General features: G+C 39.8%; 1 protein-coding gene across 1 annotated transcript in view; it reads right to left on the bottom strand.

Annotated features, from left to right (window-relative positions):
* U2A (small nuclear ribonucleoprotein polypeptide A'-like U2A) overlaps positions 1 to 18,052 on the bottom strand; it is a 119,586-nt gene that overhangs the window by 92,158 nt on the left and 9,376 nt on the right. The gene's annotated exons all lie outside the window — the stretch shown is intronic.

Raw genomic sequence — 18,052 nt, 5'->3', positions numbered from 1 at the left:
TGACTACATGAGATTTTATGGGCACCTAACTACCATGTTATACGGAAGTTACCTGTATATAAAATATATACATATTATAAAATAATATATACAGACAGTAAGCATATTATAATCAAACACGAGAAAACAGAACTATTACAATATGTAAATTTAAATGTCAACTGGTAGTTAAAAAGACCAGATGCAAATAAAGTCTACAAAATCATAATACTGGGAAAATAACGCTGGTCGGCATCAATTGAAATAATTTTGACAGATTCTAGTAGAGAACATGTTCAAAAACTCAGATATGTACTTAAAAAGTTCTTATCACCCTCAGTTTTCAAATATCGTAGTTAATGATTAAAAACCAAAATCTGCAGTTGGTTTAATCATCTTTTCCATTTATTTTATCTATTTTTTCCCTGGAACATTCTGGAGATGTCTAGAGCATTCAGGAGCTTTCTACAGCATTCGAGAATGTTGATATGTGTGGAAGAAAGGTTGGAATGTTTCTGGAAGGTTCTAGAACTTTTGATGGAGTTTTCTAGAAACATTGCATGCCTTCTAGTAACTTATTTACTGGTATTTATACAAGTGGGTTCTGCACCAAGCAAGCATTTTCATATTTCAGAAAGTGCATGTGTTTCAGAGAGCAAGTTGTGAACAAAGTGAACAAGTATTTTAGTGAATTATTGTTTGTAAACAAGTGTTTTGTGCATTAGTGTAAATCGTGAAAAGTGGTTAAATTAGAAATAAAAATCTACAAGTTCTTAATTGTGTTCTTATGTGCATGTGCCTCAACCATACATGAAATATGTTGCATTCTTGCTGAAATAAGCCTGATAGCTTTAGCTACATTTGCAGAGAAATAGTATTAGAATCACCAAGGAAGCCACTGCCACAACTTGTGAGAAAAGCCTATGAACTCTATTTTGGATGTAAGGTCAGAGATCAAGATAAAGTACGAGTTCCAAAGATTTCCTGTAGTAGCTCACGTTCAAGAACATTAACAGGCTGGCTTAGAGGTAGTCATAAATCAATGCCTTTTTCTGTTCCAGTGCTATGGATGCAGGAATCTCGAGACCACATAAATGATTGTTACTTTTGCAAGACCGATATTTCTGGTTTTTTAGGGAAATCCAAACAAAGAGTATTCCAACATACCTTCTACTCTAAGGCCGATTCCTTTGATGATATAATGCTAGTGTCAAAGATACTAGAAACTTATGGACTGTACTCTGATTCAAGATCAGAAAAGGAGTCTCCAGAAGATGCAGATCCCAGAACAAGTACAGATCCAGACTTTTCAACGCTTGTTACTGCAAAGCCACATCTAATCAATCAGGCAGAATTGAACGATTTGGTCAGAGATTCGAACATATCTTTGAAGAGGTCCAAGGATCAATTACTGGGATCACAACTTCAGCAGTGGTATCTTCTTGAAAAGGGCGTCAAGGTGTCTTTTTATAGGAAGAGGCAACCTAACATAACCTATTACTCCATGGATGGTGCTTCGGTTTATTGTAACAATCTAACATAACCTATTACTCCATGGATGGTGCTTCGGTTTATTGTAACAATGTCCAGGAATTAATGAAAGAGTTACATCAGGAACACATTCCCGAGCGTGTAGACTTTTTACTGATTCATCCAAGGTCAGTTTGAAAGCAGTTTTACTACATAATGGAAATAAGTATCCATCTATACCATTGGCCCATGCAGCTCACATGAAGGAAGCATACAAGAACCTGCAGGTTCTTTTAAAAATATACATACCATCAAGAATACAAATGGAATATCTGTGGCGACCTAAAAGTGGTAGTTTTGCTGACTGGGTTGCAAGGTGGATACACTAAATACTGCTGCTTTTTATGTGAGTGGGACAGCCGAGCAAAGAAGTGGTGCCACTACAGGGGGAAAAAATGGCCAGACCATTCAGAAACTACACCAGGGCAGAAAAATGCAGCACATTCTCCTTTGGTGGATAAGTCAAAAACCTATTTGCCTCCATTGTAGCACCAAGCTAGGTTTGATTAAAATATTTGTAGAAGCGATGGACAAAAATGGAAAAGGATTTTCCCATTTGAAACAAAAGTTTCCTTGAATCAGTGAGGCTGAGATAAAAGAGGGAATTTTTGTGGGTCCTCAAATCAAACTGCTATTCCAAGATGAGGAATTCACAATAAAATTAAATGCTACAGAAATAAAAAAATCACAAAATTATAGTGATATTGTGCATGAGCTAATTTTAGCATACAGTGTTGGGATGCAACATGTCATTAAAGCTTCATTTTCTCTACATTCCCATTTAGACTTTTGTCCAGAAACCATGGGGACAGTTTCCGATGAACACAGTGAAAGGTTTCACCAAGATATTTCTCAAATGGAAAAAAGATACCAGTGAAAATGGAATCCAAATATGTTAGCAGACTACTGTTGGAATCTCGTATGGGAGACAACAATGGACGATTATAAAAGACAAAAAATTACACCTGGTGCATATGGACCAACATTTCACTGGTGAGGTCTACCAGCAGCTGTTAGGAGACCATGCACACCCTGCCATATTCCATTTTTTCCTGGACTGAAATGAGATCTTCCAAGATAACGCACCATGCCATTGGGTCCACACTGTGCATGAGTAGTTCGAAGAACACAGTGAAGATATCACCCATCTTGTTCGGTCTCCAAATTTTCCTGAACTCAATTCAATTGAACACCTGTGGAATGTTTTGGAATGGGAAGTGAGACATGTGGACAAATAACCATTATCTATTTCGACAATGTGAAAAGCCTCGCAGGCAGCATGGCTGCAGATCCCTACAGACATCTACTAAAAGCCTAAATGAATAGTGGCTGTTATCCATGTGAATGGTGGCCCAACATGGTATTAGGTAGGTGGTCATATTCAATGATCACCAAGTGTACAAAAATCATGGAATTATTGATATTTGCTCACATGCTTAAAATAATATTATAGTGGCAAATGATACAAGAAAGCAAGCTTATACAGCATAAGCAAAAAAAAAAAAAAAAAAAAAGCCAAAAAATTTCCATTCCTTCTAACAATTTATCTAGTTCTTCCTGGAATAACTGCTTTCTCTACAACAACAACATATGGGAGTTTGTTCCAACAATGACTATAAATACTATATAAATATGCCTGATAAATATATATTACTATAATTACTAATGTAAAATATTATTATAATTACTAATCAATATAAATATATATTACTATAAATATACCTGACTATATAACCATAAAGCAAATTGCCACACACTTGGGGAAAAAATTGTTCCACACAGTTTGCACAATGAAGAAAAACTCAGTCAATTAGATGTTTTCAGAGATTTTATTCAAACAGTTGATAAAGAACTGGCTTTTCTAAATAGTATTATTACTGAAAATGAGAGTTGGTGGTTTCAGTAAAATTCTGAGACCAACAGCCAAGGTGCAGAATGGCAATCACAAAGCTCACCAAGACCAAAAAAAGGCTTGTTTCCAAAAATCACATCAAAACCATGCTGATGGCATTCTTTGTTCACAAAGGAATAATCCATAAGGAATTTATTCCAGAAGGAAGGACTATTACCAGCGATTACTACTTATAGGTATTGAAAGTTTGTTGGCAAGAATCATGCATGTTTGGCCAGTCTGGTTGGTGGCTGTTGCATGAATACACTTCTCACGAAGTGATCAACACAGATGGTTCTAGCTCACAATTTGGATTGAAAGGATGCCAATTTGATAGTCATTATAACATGAAGAAGAATGTGACAGCAGAACTAAATACTATCACAGTAGACAGGTTTCCCAAGTCTTTCTAAAGCTTACTTGAAAATGCTATAACAAGTGTATTTGACCCCTTGGGGACTGTTTTGAGGGAGATGAGCAAGAAATTTTTGTCTTATCCATATTTTGTCTTATTTGAATTCAGTACTAGTACTTTTTTTTGCTGCATTGTATATAAGCCACATACAATATAATCAATTAGGCCTGGTTCATAGAATGGCCTGCAGCAATCTCCCACTCCACAGGAACCAAAGCATGCTCACTGCTCTGAGCCATATTATTAGCTGGTCTAGTCTGGGGCACAATTTTTTACTACTATTCGTTAAGCACCTCAATGGAGGCAGTTATATTGAATAACTGCTAACATTTCTATCTGAAGTAGTAGCTACAAGTAAGCAATCTTGAGTGAATGATATTGGTAAATTTTAGAAGTGGGGAGGGAAACTAACAATTACTCATTTTTATATATTTTTTTACCTTTAATATCTATAAATGTCTGCATCATTTCTCGTGTCTGAACTATCTTGAATTGTACTTGATTAAATCAAAGTGTATCACGTATCTCACCTTTAGGCTACAGCGGTATATTTTCTTTATGTTTAAGACAGGAATGTAGAAAATTCTTTGATTAGTAAAAGAAAATTAATGGAAAAATGGAAGAGAATAAATAAAAAATCCAACTCTTAACTGTAGCAAAGACGCATCACATCTGTAATGTGATGCATGTTCAAATTCTCATATGGTATATCACAAGATGTGCCACACAACAGATGTGCCCTTACCGAACTCATGTCAGTATTTAGTAAGCTTGGAATCATACATGAATAACTGAGTGGAATTATTTTCAATAACACAAGCATATGATGGTTTTTATCTGGTTAACTGTATACATTCTATGGTTATCCATATACAAAGCTCAAAAATGACAAATTTTTCTCCATCAAGTAGAGATTTTTCCCAAACATAATACATTAGCATTAGTAGAAGCATTGATATAAGAAAGCAAGCTTATGCAGCATCAGCCAAAAAAAAAAAAAAAACCACTTCCATTTGGCCCCTCTGTTTGTTCGAAATACCTGTCCAGCTGAGCCTTAAATTTATTTACGCAATCAACTTCCACAACAAGGGATGGAAGTCTGTTCCACCAACCAACTACCCGCTGGCTAAAGGCAAATTTCCGCACATCTATGCTACATCTGCCTTTCCTAAATCTGAATTTATGCCCTCTCAGGTGATTATTCTGAGCAAGAGGAAGAATCCCATTCAGCATGCTCAAACCATTCAAGGCTTTATACACCTCTATCAGATCACCTCGCCGGTGCCTAGTCTCCAGACGCTGTAATTTGCAAAACTTAAGCCTTTCTTCGTAAGAGCAACCCTTTGTTCCATTCACTAATCTTGTTGCCCTTCTCTGTACTCTTTCCAGCAGCTCTACATCCTTCTTGAAATGAGGCCTCTAGACCTGTATACAGTACTCAAGGTCTGGCCTGACCATTGCCTTATACAAGGGAATAATCACCTCCTTATCCCTGCTAGAAAAATTCCTGTATATCATTGACAAGACACCATGAGCAACTGTTGCAGGTCGTCTGCACTGCTCAGAGAACTTCATATCTGCCTGCACAATTACCCCCAGGCCCTTTTCATTCTCTACCACTGTCAGTGTAGTACCACAGAGTTGATACGTTGCTCTGGGGTTACTGTTTCTCATATGTAGTACTTTGCATTTGTCAATGTTAAACTTCATTTACCACCTCTCAGCCCATCTGCCCAACCTTTCCAGATCCTGTTGCAGCAGCATAGCGTCAGTAGTGCCCTTAACAACCCTGCCAACCTTTGTATCGTCTGCAAACTTGGACATTAAGCTTGATATACCATCATCAATATCATTTATAAAGACAGAAAACAATAATGGACCCAACACTGAACCCTGAGGGACTCCACTAATAACATTAGCCCACGATGAGCAGTGTCCATTGATTACCACTCTCTGTCTTCTCCACCTCAACCATCCGTTTATCTATAGCAGCAATTTGCCCCCAATGCCACACTGCTCCAATTTGTGCAGCAGTCTTCCATTTGCAACAGTATCAAAAGCCTTTCTAAGATCCAAATATATAATATCAAAGTTATTCCCTGCATCCAGTTCTTTTGTGACTGCATCATAGTATCCAATCAAATTGGTCAGGCAAGACTTTCCCTTAACAAAACCATGCTGTGTCCGAGCTATAACTGAAATCTTGTCTAGATTATCCTGCAGTGCTTCTTTAATCAGTGCCTCCATTAATTTTCCTGAAACAGAAGTTAAACTCACAGGTCTATAATTACTTGTGTCAGCCTTTTATCCTCTTTTGTGAATTGGGGTCACATTTGCACATCTCCAGTCTATGGGTACCTCCCCTGAGTCCAAGGAAGCTCTCATAATTATGGCTAAGGGTTTGCTTACTTCCTTTTCTACCTCCTTTAATATAACTCGATAGATCCCATCCACCCCAGGTGCCTTTCTTGTGTTTATCTTCAACAATTTCTCCTCCACTTTACTCTCAGTTATTACAAGATTATCTAACTTACTTCCAGAGTTAAATACACCTCTGGCATTTCCCTTGCTGAATAACTCCTCATGTGTGAAATGTCGATGCAAAATATTCATTTAGTTTGTTAGCTACCTGAGCAGGATCATCAACAGTTGAACCATCGATATCAAGTGGACCAATCTGATTCATACCCTTCCTTCTAGAGTTTACATAAGTAAAGAACTCTTTGCTGTTTTTCTTTGTATCCTTTGCCAAAGATTTCTCGTAATCTGCCTTCGCCTGCCTAACCTCCTTTGTAACTTGGTTACAGACCAGCTTATATCTATCATAGGCTTCTGTGTCACATGGTAATTTATATGTATCCCATGCATTTTTCTTCTCTACCATATATCTCATTAGTTCATCTGACATCCATTTAGGCCTAAACCTTGAACAATATTTCTTAGTTGGTATGTAAAGCCTAGTAGCTTCCAAGATAAGTTCTTTGAATGCTTCCCATTTTGAATTTGCTCTTGGTAACATCAGATGGTCCCACTGTATAGAATTTAAGTACTGTCTCAGACCATCGTAGTCACCTTTACGAAAGAAAAAACCCTTCCCTTTACCCCTTATGGTAGTTACCTCTTTTAGTAAATCCCACTTCAGCACACTGTGATCACTGCCATCTAGTGGTTCCTTTATCTGCAGATTCTTAATGCATGAAGAATCACTGCTGATAATCAAATCAAGAGTATTACTCCCTCTAGTTGCCTCCAGAACATGCTGATGTAGAAAACAATTATCCAATAAATCTAAGCCTTGCTAGTGTGTGAGTGACCAACCCACAAATTCTAGTCAATATCTGGGAAATTAAAATCCCCCATTATAAGACTCCCTGATTTACTGGCCCACTCTATTTCCCTGTACAGTTTCTTATTATACTGATCTGAGTCATTAGACCTATAGCACACTCCTACTCACAATTTTGATCTCTCAATGTTTATGTCACACCAAACTGACTCGACACTGTCCAGCGATGTTGACTGGCTTCACTTCCTTGGATTTTGTGTTTCTTAACTAATAGCATAACCCCTCCTCCCTTCCTATCCTGTCTATCCTTTCTGTACACACTGTACTCCCCAAATTCCAGTTCTGCATTCCTTATATCTGTGTGACACCACGTCTCTGATATCCTAACAATATCTGCCTTTGATGTTTTGAGCAATACCTCAAATTCATCAAATTTATTTACCAAACTCCTAGCATTGGTGTACACGCAAGTATACATGCACCTGTTCCTATTCTTAGTTACCCTAACACAACCCATGTGTTTATTTGTACCGCAATGACTACCAGCAGTCTCTGAAATATCCTGCATCTTGTTTTCCAAGCTGCTGCTCATTCCAATAGAAGCAGTGCAAGATTCACTTTCACCTCTGCCAGTGGCTACTGTTAATCTATTAGTCCTTGTATCCCACCCCCCCCTCCAAGCTAGCAGTTTTCCGATCGACCTAACACTGCCTTGATAGCATCAGCAAATATTCTTGCACCCTCTCTATTTAAGTGTATCCCATCCCTGTAGAAGCAGTCTCTCCTGTTAACAAGTACAGACCAGGCTGAAAAAAATTTTACCCCTTGAGCCTTGCACAATCTTTCCAGGGCCGAATTGATCGACAGGGCTCTCATCATATACTCCCTCCTATCGTGTCTGGGCAGAATTGCAGACACTTTCAAATTCAACCCTAATTCAGGGCTTTTTTTCAACAGTGACCCGTACTTGTTAAGTAATTCTGCCGGTCTTCTACTCTTAATATCATTAGTGTCAATGTGTACAATTATATCACCTTTTGTGTCCTTAAAAGATGATATCCACTCTACAACGTCATCAACCTTGGCCCCTGGCAAACATACCCTGGTCCTGTTCCACCTAGCCTTTTTACAAAGCATGTTCCCCATTTCCCTGACAATAGAGCCACCAACAACTACTAGTTTCTGTGGGACCAGCGCATTCTGCCTTGGGGATTGCCGCTGTGTTGCGTGATGACCAATTGCAAGCTCTGGCGTTGATGTGGGCAGCTGAGAGCTTGATGGGGCCCTCAATTTAGATCCTTCGAGGGCATCCACCCTGTCCTTCAAGCTCTCATATAGGCCCATAACAACGCTGAGTTGTCGCCTGATTTCCTTACAATACACTTTATTTGTTTTTGAATAATGTATGCAAAAAGGATATTGAATTGTTTATTATCACTAGCGTCATAAGTCTAGAGATCAGCTTTTATATATACATGTGTTTCTATATAAGAGTTAGGTACTGTGTGTATGAATGCCTTGGAAAATGCAAACTGCCAATTAAAATCCTTTAATATTTGGTCACTACTTTCAATTTTCAAATATACACTGTGCTTCCACTTTATTAGGTACACCCCTGCTGGGCACACAAATGGTTTGTCCCACAAAGTTGCTAATCACATGACCACAGTTGTGGATATAAATGCAGCAGAACAACTTTTCTATTATCAGTTAAGCATACAAACCATAACAAGAATGGGGAAAAGAACTGATCTAGTGGACTTCGAACGCAGCATGGTAGTAGGTGCAAGACGTGCTGGACAAAGCATCTCTGAAATGGCAGTTCTCCTGAACTTTTCACGCACCACAGTTACAACGGTGTATTGAAAATGGCGCAACGAACAGAAAACATCCTCTCAACAGCATTCCTGTGGAAGAAAATTGTTTGTTGATGAGACAGGTCAGAGAAGGATGACTAGAATTGTGCAAGCAAACGGATGGGCCACAATGTCGCACATCACGTCAGAATACAACCTTGGTACGCAGAACAAAATATCGCAACAGACCACTAGTCGCACTTTGTCGCCTCCTGTGGGCACAGCAACACCAGCACTAGACTATCGAGGATTGGAAAAACAGTTGCTTGGTCTGAAGAGTCGAAGTTCCTTGTGCATCATGTTGGCAGAAGGCTCAGAATTTTGCGAAAACAACACGAATCCATGGACCCGTCATGTCTGATGACTACTGTGCAAGGTGGTTGGGCCAGTGTTATAGTGTGGGGAATGTTTTTTTGGCACACACTGGGTCCACTGATACCCATATATTCACATCTGAATGCCACATCATACCTAAACATCGTTGCTGACCAAGTGCATCTGTTCACGTTGACAGTTTATCCTCAGTCAGATGGTTACTTCCAGAAGAACAACGCGCCGGTGCATAAAGCCCGAATCACTATGGAATGGTTCCAGGAACATGACAATGACTTTTCTTTGCTGCAGTGGCCCGCTCAGTCCGCAGATCTCAATCCTACTGAACATCTTTGGGATGAGCTGGAAAGGGCTGTTCGCTGCAGGCCTACACCTCTGTCGAATCTCAAGGAACTGCGTGACACACTGATATCTGCACGGTATTCCATTCCTGCCCAATGTTTTCAGCATCTTGTTCAATCCTTGCCTAGACGAATTCAGGCTGTTTTGAAGGCTAAAGGAGGCTCGACATGCTACTAGGTAGGTAGGTGTACCTAATAAAGGGCAGCACAATGTATATAGATAATCTCTATGTTGGGTTCTTTCTGCTATATATAGCAGAAAGAACCCAACGGACATAAATGAATGTGGATAAGTAGATTGTAAAGGGAGAGAAGATAGTCTAACGAAACTGGAAGTCAAAACTATGGAAAAAAAGGAAAGGCACCTGTAAAATAAAAAAATATAATATATTAAAGGTACTTAACGCTGCAAATCCAATGATTTTAACATCGTCATCAAGAGTCAGCAGACAAAACTAAGGGAAATACAGCAAGAAGTTTCTAACATGAAGTATACGTGTTCCTCTGTTTCTAACATGAAGTATACATGGCACGTGGTGAAAACAAATGTAAGTTACAGTGTGAGAGTATATTAACTTACATATAGAAGCCAGGATAAGGGTGGCGGTAAATATATAGAATGCTGATGTATATATTTCATGGCTGACCTGACAGAGGCAGAGAGAGGAAAAGGAAGAGAAAAAATAAATGAAACGAGAAACCGACGTGTAGGGTCAAAGATGCAAGTTACTGTTGTACCATACTGGAGTCGAAGTGTAGACTGTGTGGTGAAGATTATGAAGTTGCATTGGAAATGACAAAAGGAAATACTGGCTATTGTCAGAATAAAATATAGTATGTTATAGCGACCTCAAGAGTTGGAAGGCAGCAAGTCGGATGACATTAAGATTGCAAGGTGTGATGGGAAGGTCAGCATTAAACGAATGAAGCAGTACATCCCAGAATAGTGGAGGACAGATTAACTGTCAAAGTAGCGTAATGTAGACACTGGACTTAAAGGCAAAAAAAGCAGATTATAGCAGAAAAATAGCACCTTGATATTGCATTCATTAAACTAATGCCGCACAAGAAATAGGATATAGGGTGCTAGGATAGTGGAAAGTGATATGAGGAAGAGGAAATATAAGTGTGTTAGGGCAGTCTGGGATCACGAATCCCATTCCTACAGCATGATCCCTGAACATAGTTCTGGGATCATGCTTCAAGTGTAACTCAATTGTGTTAATAATGGTAAAAGGTTACCATTTTAAAATTACCCTTTAAAATTAATAATATTAATAAACATAATACTAATACCCCCTTGGTAGCCAATGGGTGGGCACAAGACAGCCAAAACGCTGCACTGTTTTGACACGTTTCCACCACATGGCAGTTATACCTTATATTAGAAACAGAGGCCTTACCTTCTTGCTGTAGTTCTTTGGTTTTGATGGCTGACCCTTGACATTAAACTCATCGGATTTGCAGCATTAAGTACCTTTAATATATTATTTTTTATTTTACAGGTGCCTTTGTATTTTTTCCATAGTTTCATCTTCCAGTTTCATTAGACTATCTCCTCTCCATTTACAATCTACTTATCTATCTATACTGGTGTTCAAAGAAAGTGCATCACCCCTTAAAATTGTAACTATCATCCGAATAACGTAAGTATATGGCAATATTTCTTACAGATTGCATTAGATAAGATTGACAAGCATAGGTGATGATGTAATATTGCATCATCTGTTACTTTCAACTATATAAGCACGCTCTACAAGAGTTACAGTCATTCCTTACTTGTGTCAGAATAGTGAATTACATGCAGTTGACGCCACGAAGAAAGAGTGCTATTGTTGTTTTACGTGAGGAAGGATGTTCTTCCCATCATAATGCTTATAGAGTGTCTTGTAATCAGTCGACAGTGAATCGATTTCTTTCCAAACTCAAGAATACTGGTTCTGCTAATAGGAAAAAAGGAATCGGATACAAACAAATCTCTACATCACAAGAATACGTTTTGAAGTGCTTGTGCCTTAAAAACCGTAAAGCTTCTTCGTCTGAGCTGAACAGAGAATGGGAAGAACATAGAGGAGTGGCAGCAAGTGCAGTAGCAGTCAGAAGACGCCTCTTCAAAAATGGACTTGTCGCCCAATGTCCTAAGAAAAAGCCCCTCCTCACATAAAAAATGAAAAAGGCCCAATTAATTTGGTGTAAGGAGCATGTCAAATGGACCCCTGAGCAGTGGAAGTCGGTTATTTTCTCAGATAAGAAGAAATTCAAACTGCTTGGCTCTGATGGGAAACAAATGATTCGCCGTAGACATGAAGAATACTATCCAGAATGTATGGTGTCTACAGTGAAATTCCCTACCAGCCAAATGATATGAGGGTGCTTTTCATATCGCAGAGTAGGTCACTTGCAGTTGATAAAAGGTTCCGTAAATGCTAATGAATACCTGGCTATATTGTTGTTGTTTGTTTTTTGTTTGGTTTTTAGGAGCATTAGCAACTAAGGCCATATTGCTCCGGGGATATGCGGTGGTCATTCCCTAACCTTTCCGTATCCTCCGTATTTGGTGATGACGGGCTCGAACCCCAGTCTAATCAAGAAGCATGTGCTACGCACTTCTGCTCCTGCCCACCTGGCTATGGAAGCATCCCTGGCTGGCTATATTGGAAGGCAAACTGCTGCCAACCATTAGAGACCATTTCAACGTACCAAGTAGTAGTAGTAGTAGTGACATGTGATGCAAGAAAGCAAGTGTATTAGCTTATGTAGCATCAGCCAAAAAAAATCACACCATTCCCTCCAAATTAAACCCAAATGCCCGTCCAGTTCCTCCTTAAATTTATTTAACCTATCAACTTCCACAACAACAACAGATGGAAGTTTATTCCAGCAATTAACCACCTGCTGGCTAAAGGCAAATTTCCGCACATCTATTCTACATCTGTCTTTTCTTAATTTGAATTTATGCCCCCTTAAGTTCGTAATCTGAACAAGTGGAAGGATCCCTCAGAATTCAGCATGCCCATTGAAGGCCTTATACACCTCAATGAGATCACCACGCAGGTGCCTAGTCTACAGCCACTGCAATTTGCAGAACTTAAGCCTCTCCTTGTTAAGAGGATCCCTTCACTCCCCTCACCAATCTTGTTGCCCTTCTCTGTACACGCTCAAGCAAATCTACATCCTTCCTAAAATGAGGAAGATTGACCATTGCCTTATACAGAGGGACAATCACCTCCTTCTCCCTGCTAGCAAATTTCCTATATATATCGTTGAGGAATTTATTGTAGCTTAAACACAGAGCGTACAGATAAAGCAGAAATATATGAGCTTTCGGCTATATGGTAGCCTTCGTCAGAATTAAAATACATGAATGGCAGTTGGAATGAAGATGTGCACTGCCAGGTGCGTGAGACGCGAGGTTTAATTGTTTGTTGACGTCTGTGGCTGTGACGCATGATGACGTGGCCAGCGCTTGTCCAATGACAGAACTACTGACTCTGTGATCGGGTTGACTTGGTAACCACTGTTCCTGTTTAAGGATTTATCCGAAGATTTTATATTTAATGATTCCAACCAGGTACGCTTTAGGTAATGGTGGGATCTGTCTACCACCACGACATCGCGGTGTGGGTCGATGTCGTGGTGGTAGACACGACATCGACATCTTTCTCCTCTGGTTGGCAAGACCACCCACACCGTTTCCAACAGTGTTGAATTCATAAAGAGGATTCGCACTGTATCCATCTCGCAGGATCAAGTTATGGCATCGTTCGACGTCATATCGCTCTTTGCCTCCATCCCTGTGGAACTTGCCATTTCTTGTGCAAAACAACTCTTGGACAATGATAGAACCCTCAACGAAAGAACTGGTCTCACACCCGATGACATTTCCACCGCCCTCAGACTGTGCTTAACAGGGGGTGCGATCATATTTAATGACTCAGTCTACCAGCAGATACATGGCACGGCCATGGGTTCCCCGGTCAGCTCAGTCACAGCAAACATCGTGATGGAGGAGTTAGAGGGACGTGCGTTTGCACACGCACCTAATCACATCGCCTTTTGGTGTCGCTATGTTGACGATGTGTTCGTGGTCATCCCTAGAGACTCAGGTCAGCGACTTCTATCATACCTCAACTCACTATCGCCCTTCATAAAATTCACGATTGAGCTGGAGTCGAACAACTCTTTACCATACTTAGACACACTTGTCCGACGTGAAGGCACATACCTGAGGACTACAGTTTATCGTAAGCCCATGTGTGCTGGCCAGTTTACCAACTTCCGGTCAGCACACGCGCGAGGCCACCTCCTCTCCACGGCCCGAACCTTGCTTACTCGCGCCTGGACACACTCCAGCTCCGCTGATGAAAGACGCAAAGAGGTCACTAGGGTCAAAGTAGACCTTACGAGGTGTGGCTACCCCATTGACGTCCTCGACAGGTGTGATCTACAGACACGTGACATCGTGACGACCAGCTACAACACCAACAGTGACGAGCCATCCACAAGGGCATTCATCCCATACTACCCCAACCTGTCACAACAGATCGGCAGAATCCTGAGAACGCACGGAATAAAGTGCATCCAGCTCCCAGGCAGGAAACTGCGTTCTTTCATTTCCAACGTGAAAACACCTGTCCCCACCCTTCTGCAGAGCGGTTTAGTCTACCGCATCTCTTGCCGTGACTGCACTAGCTGCTACTTCGGAGAGACTGGACGTCGACTCGAGAAACGTCTCTCGGAGCACAAAAGAGCAATCCGTTTAGCGGATATAGAACACTCAGCTATCGCCGAACATGTCTGGACAACCCACCACGACATCGACCCACACCGCGATGTCGTGGTGGTAGACAGATCCCACCATTACCTAAAGCGTACCTGGTTGGAATCATTAAATATAAAATCTTCGGATAAATCCTTAAACAGGAACAGTGGTTACCAAGTCAACCCGATCACAGAGTCAGTAGTTCTGTCATTGGACAAGCGCTGGCCACGTCATCATGCGTCACAGCCACAGACGTCAACAAACAATTAAACCTCGCGTCTCACGCACCTGGCAGTGCACATCTTCATTCCAACTGCCACTCATGTATTTTAATTCTGACGAAGGCTACCATATAGCCGAAAGCTCATATATTTCTGCTTTATCTGTACGCTCTGTGTTTAAGCTACAATAAATTCCTCAATGAATCCAGAGCGCGTAGGCCTATTTCGTTACGTTATATATATATCGTTGACAAAACCCCATGACCTGTCCTGGCAGCCTATCTGCTTTGCTCAGAAAACCTCATATCTGACGACACAATTACTCCCAGGTCTTTTTCATTTTCTACCACCTTAAGTGTAGTACCACACAGTTGGTACATTTCTCTGGGGTTACTTCTACCCATATGCAGTACTTTGCATTTGTCAAGGTTAAACTTCAGTTGCCACCTCTTACCCCATCAGCCCAAATTTTCTAGATCCTGTTGCACTAGCACACTGCCATTACTGTCATTAACAACCCTGCCAACCTTTGTATCATCTGCAAACTTCGACACTAAGCCTGATATACCTTCATCAATATCATTGATAAATATACAAAACAGTGGACCCGACACCAAACCCTGTGGCACTCCACTAATAACATTACTGCACGAAGAGCAGCACCCATTAATTACCACCCTCTGTCTTCTCCCACTCATTCATACTTTTATCCATTGTAGCAACTTACCCTTAATACCATTCTGCTCCAATTTGTACAATAGTCTTCCATGCGCAATAGTGTCAAAAGCTTTCCTGAAATCCAAATATATGATATCAAACTTATTTTTTGCATCCAGTTCCTTTGTAACCACATCATAATATCCTATCAAATTTGTCAGACAAGACTTTCCCTTAACAAACCCATGCTGTGTCTGAATTATTGCTGCAGTCTTGTCTAGATGATCCTGCATTGCATCTTTAACCAGTGACTCCATTATTTTACCCGGAACAGAAGTTAAACTAACTGGTCTATAATTACTCGTGTCACCCTTCAATCTCCCTTTGTGAATTGGGGTTTACACTTGCACATCTCCAGTCCGTGGGGACCTCCCCTGAGTCCAAGGATGCTCTCATAATTATGGCTAAGGGTTTGTTTAGTTGCTTTGCCACCTCCTTTAATATAACTGGATAGATCCCATCCACCCCAGGTTCTTTTCTTATGTTTAACTAACTTCAACAATTTCTCCTCCACTTTGCTCTCAGTTATTACAAAATCATTAAGCACCCTGCTACAATTTGATAACCTTCTGCCATTTTCAAACCTTAATAACTCCTCACATGTGAATGTAGATGCAAAATACTCATTCAGTTTGTTTGCTATCTGAGCAGGATCATCAACAGTCGAACCATCAATATCAAGTGGACCAATCAGATTCATCCCCTTCCTTTTAGAGTTTATATAAGTAAAGAAATCCTTGCTGTTTTTCTTAGCATCCTTTGCCAAAGATTTCTCATAATCTGCCTTCGACTGCCTAACCTACTTTGTGACCTGATTGCAGACTAGCTTATATCTGTCATAGGCTTCTGTGTCACATGTTAATTTATATGCATCCCATGCATTTTTCTTCTCTGTCATGAGTCTCATTAGTTCATTTGATAACCATTTAGGCCTAAACCTTGAACAATATTTCTTAATAGGTATGAAACTTTTAGTAGCTTCCACAATTAATTCCTTGAATGCTTCGCACTTAGAATTTACTGTTGGTAACATCGTCAGTTTTGATTTTATGTTTTTCTTAATTAATAGCATGACACCTCCTCCCTTCCTATCCTGTCTATCCTTTCTGTACACATTGTACTCCCCAAATTCCGATTCTGCATTCCTAATATCAGTGTGACACCACATCTCTGATATTCCAACAATATCCGCCTTTAATGTCTTGACACTTCAAATTCATCTGAAGGTAAGCAGACCTGAAAGTAACTGCGTCTTTCAGGTCTGCTTCTTGTCATCGGGCAAAAAGTGTAAGTAGGCACTTCTGTAGTTACTTCAGATTCATTTATGCATTAGAAGTTCTCAACAGTAATGTGTTTACATTTGTAACAGGTTAAAAAATGGTTGGAAGAATCATTTTTACAATGCGGTCTATAACTAGCACCAAACATTTGTCGCGACAAATTTAAGCAAGACTTTTGAAAGTCATAACTTTCAAAAGAAACTAAATAAAAAACCTTTGGTACCTTCTTCTTTGGGCTTTCCATTTAACATCTGCATGAATTCAGCCTAACTAAATATGAGTTCTTATGCTTGTTTGTTGGCTGAGATATTTTCTTTTAAAGATAGACTCAAAATCTGAAAGTCAAAATTTGACCTATCTTTAGGGGCAAATATCTTAATGTGGGACACCGTACCCCAGGGGCTCATATCTGGTGAGTATGGGCTTGGCACACCCAGGGTCCTGAGCTGGATATCATCATTCTTCTCTTTCTTGGTGATTCCTTTCTACCTCTCTCTCTCTCTGAAGGTAACTTGGGAATTTTTTTTGACTGGTGCAGCATAAGCCTCAGGCTTCCTTGCACCTGCTAATAATAATAATAATAATAATAATAATAATTCTCTCATTTTTGCCATCTTTGGAAAGAGCAGGTTTTAAGCAACAAGAATCATGGTTTTTCAGTTTTGTGTCTTACAAATTACAATACATAACTGGGGTTCACTTACATCTAATCTATTCATTTAATCTGTTAATACATGCTACCATTTCCATAAAATATCTCTCAATTAACAATCTCAACTCTCTCTACAGCTTCAAACACTAAACTAATTCAATCTTAATCACTTCCTCATATTTCTCTTAATCACCAACATCAATTCTCTTAACAACAGCAATCCATACGTCACTAACTTAATGCTAGCAATTTCATGTAATCTCTCTTAATTTAGCAATATCAATTTTCTTTGTAACTTCAATCAATACTAAACATTTCCTTATTTCTCTTGTTTCTTCAACTTTACTCTAAAATAATCTCCCACTTTCTTTAAGTACCATTTCCAAAACAACACAGTTCAGAGGACTTACCTTCCTTCTCTTTCACGATGGGATTCCTTTGTGCGGGTTCACAGAGTGCAGTGATCTCTCTCTCTTCTTAGTTGAACTCTGCATCTCTGCTGTATAGCTTTTCCAGTACTGTCTTATTTCGAGAACAGTTTTCTGTTAATACTGAAGGAAATTACCACAGCAGTAGTAGAAGCCAGGGCACTATCTGACTGGCTTGTTATTCAACTTCCAGATTAACTTCTAGCACAGGAACAAGGCTGGCAGAACCCTTCACTATACAGCTGGACACTCCCAGAACTGATCCCAGAATTACTACTGGAAGTCTGCAACCCCTCCAAACAACAACCAAACTACAAACCCCTCTTTTGGTGTGAACACCTTATTTATTTCCTTCCTTCCT

The sequence above is a fragment of the Mastigoproctus giganteus genome, chromosome 7 (genome assembly GCF_048544385.1).
Source record: "Mastigoproctus giganteus isolate SK-2022 chromosome 7, ASM4854438v1, whole genome shotgun sequence".
Classification (NCBI taxonomy): domain Eukaryota; kingdom Metazoa; phylum Arthropoda; class Arachnida; order Uropygi; family Thelyphonidae; genus Mastigoproctus; species Mastigoproctus giganteus.
This window is presented reverse-complemented; position numbering and strand designations above follow the sequence as displayed.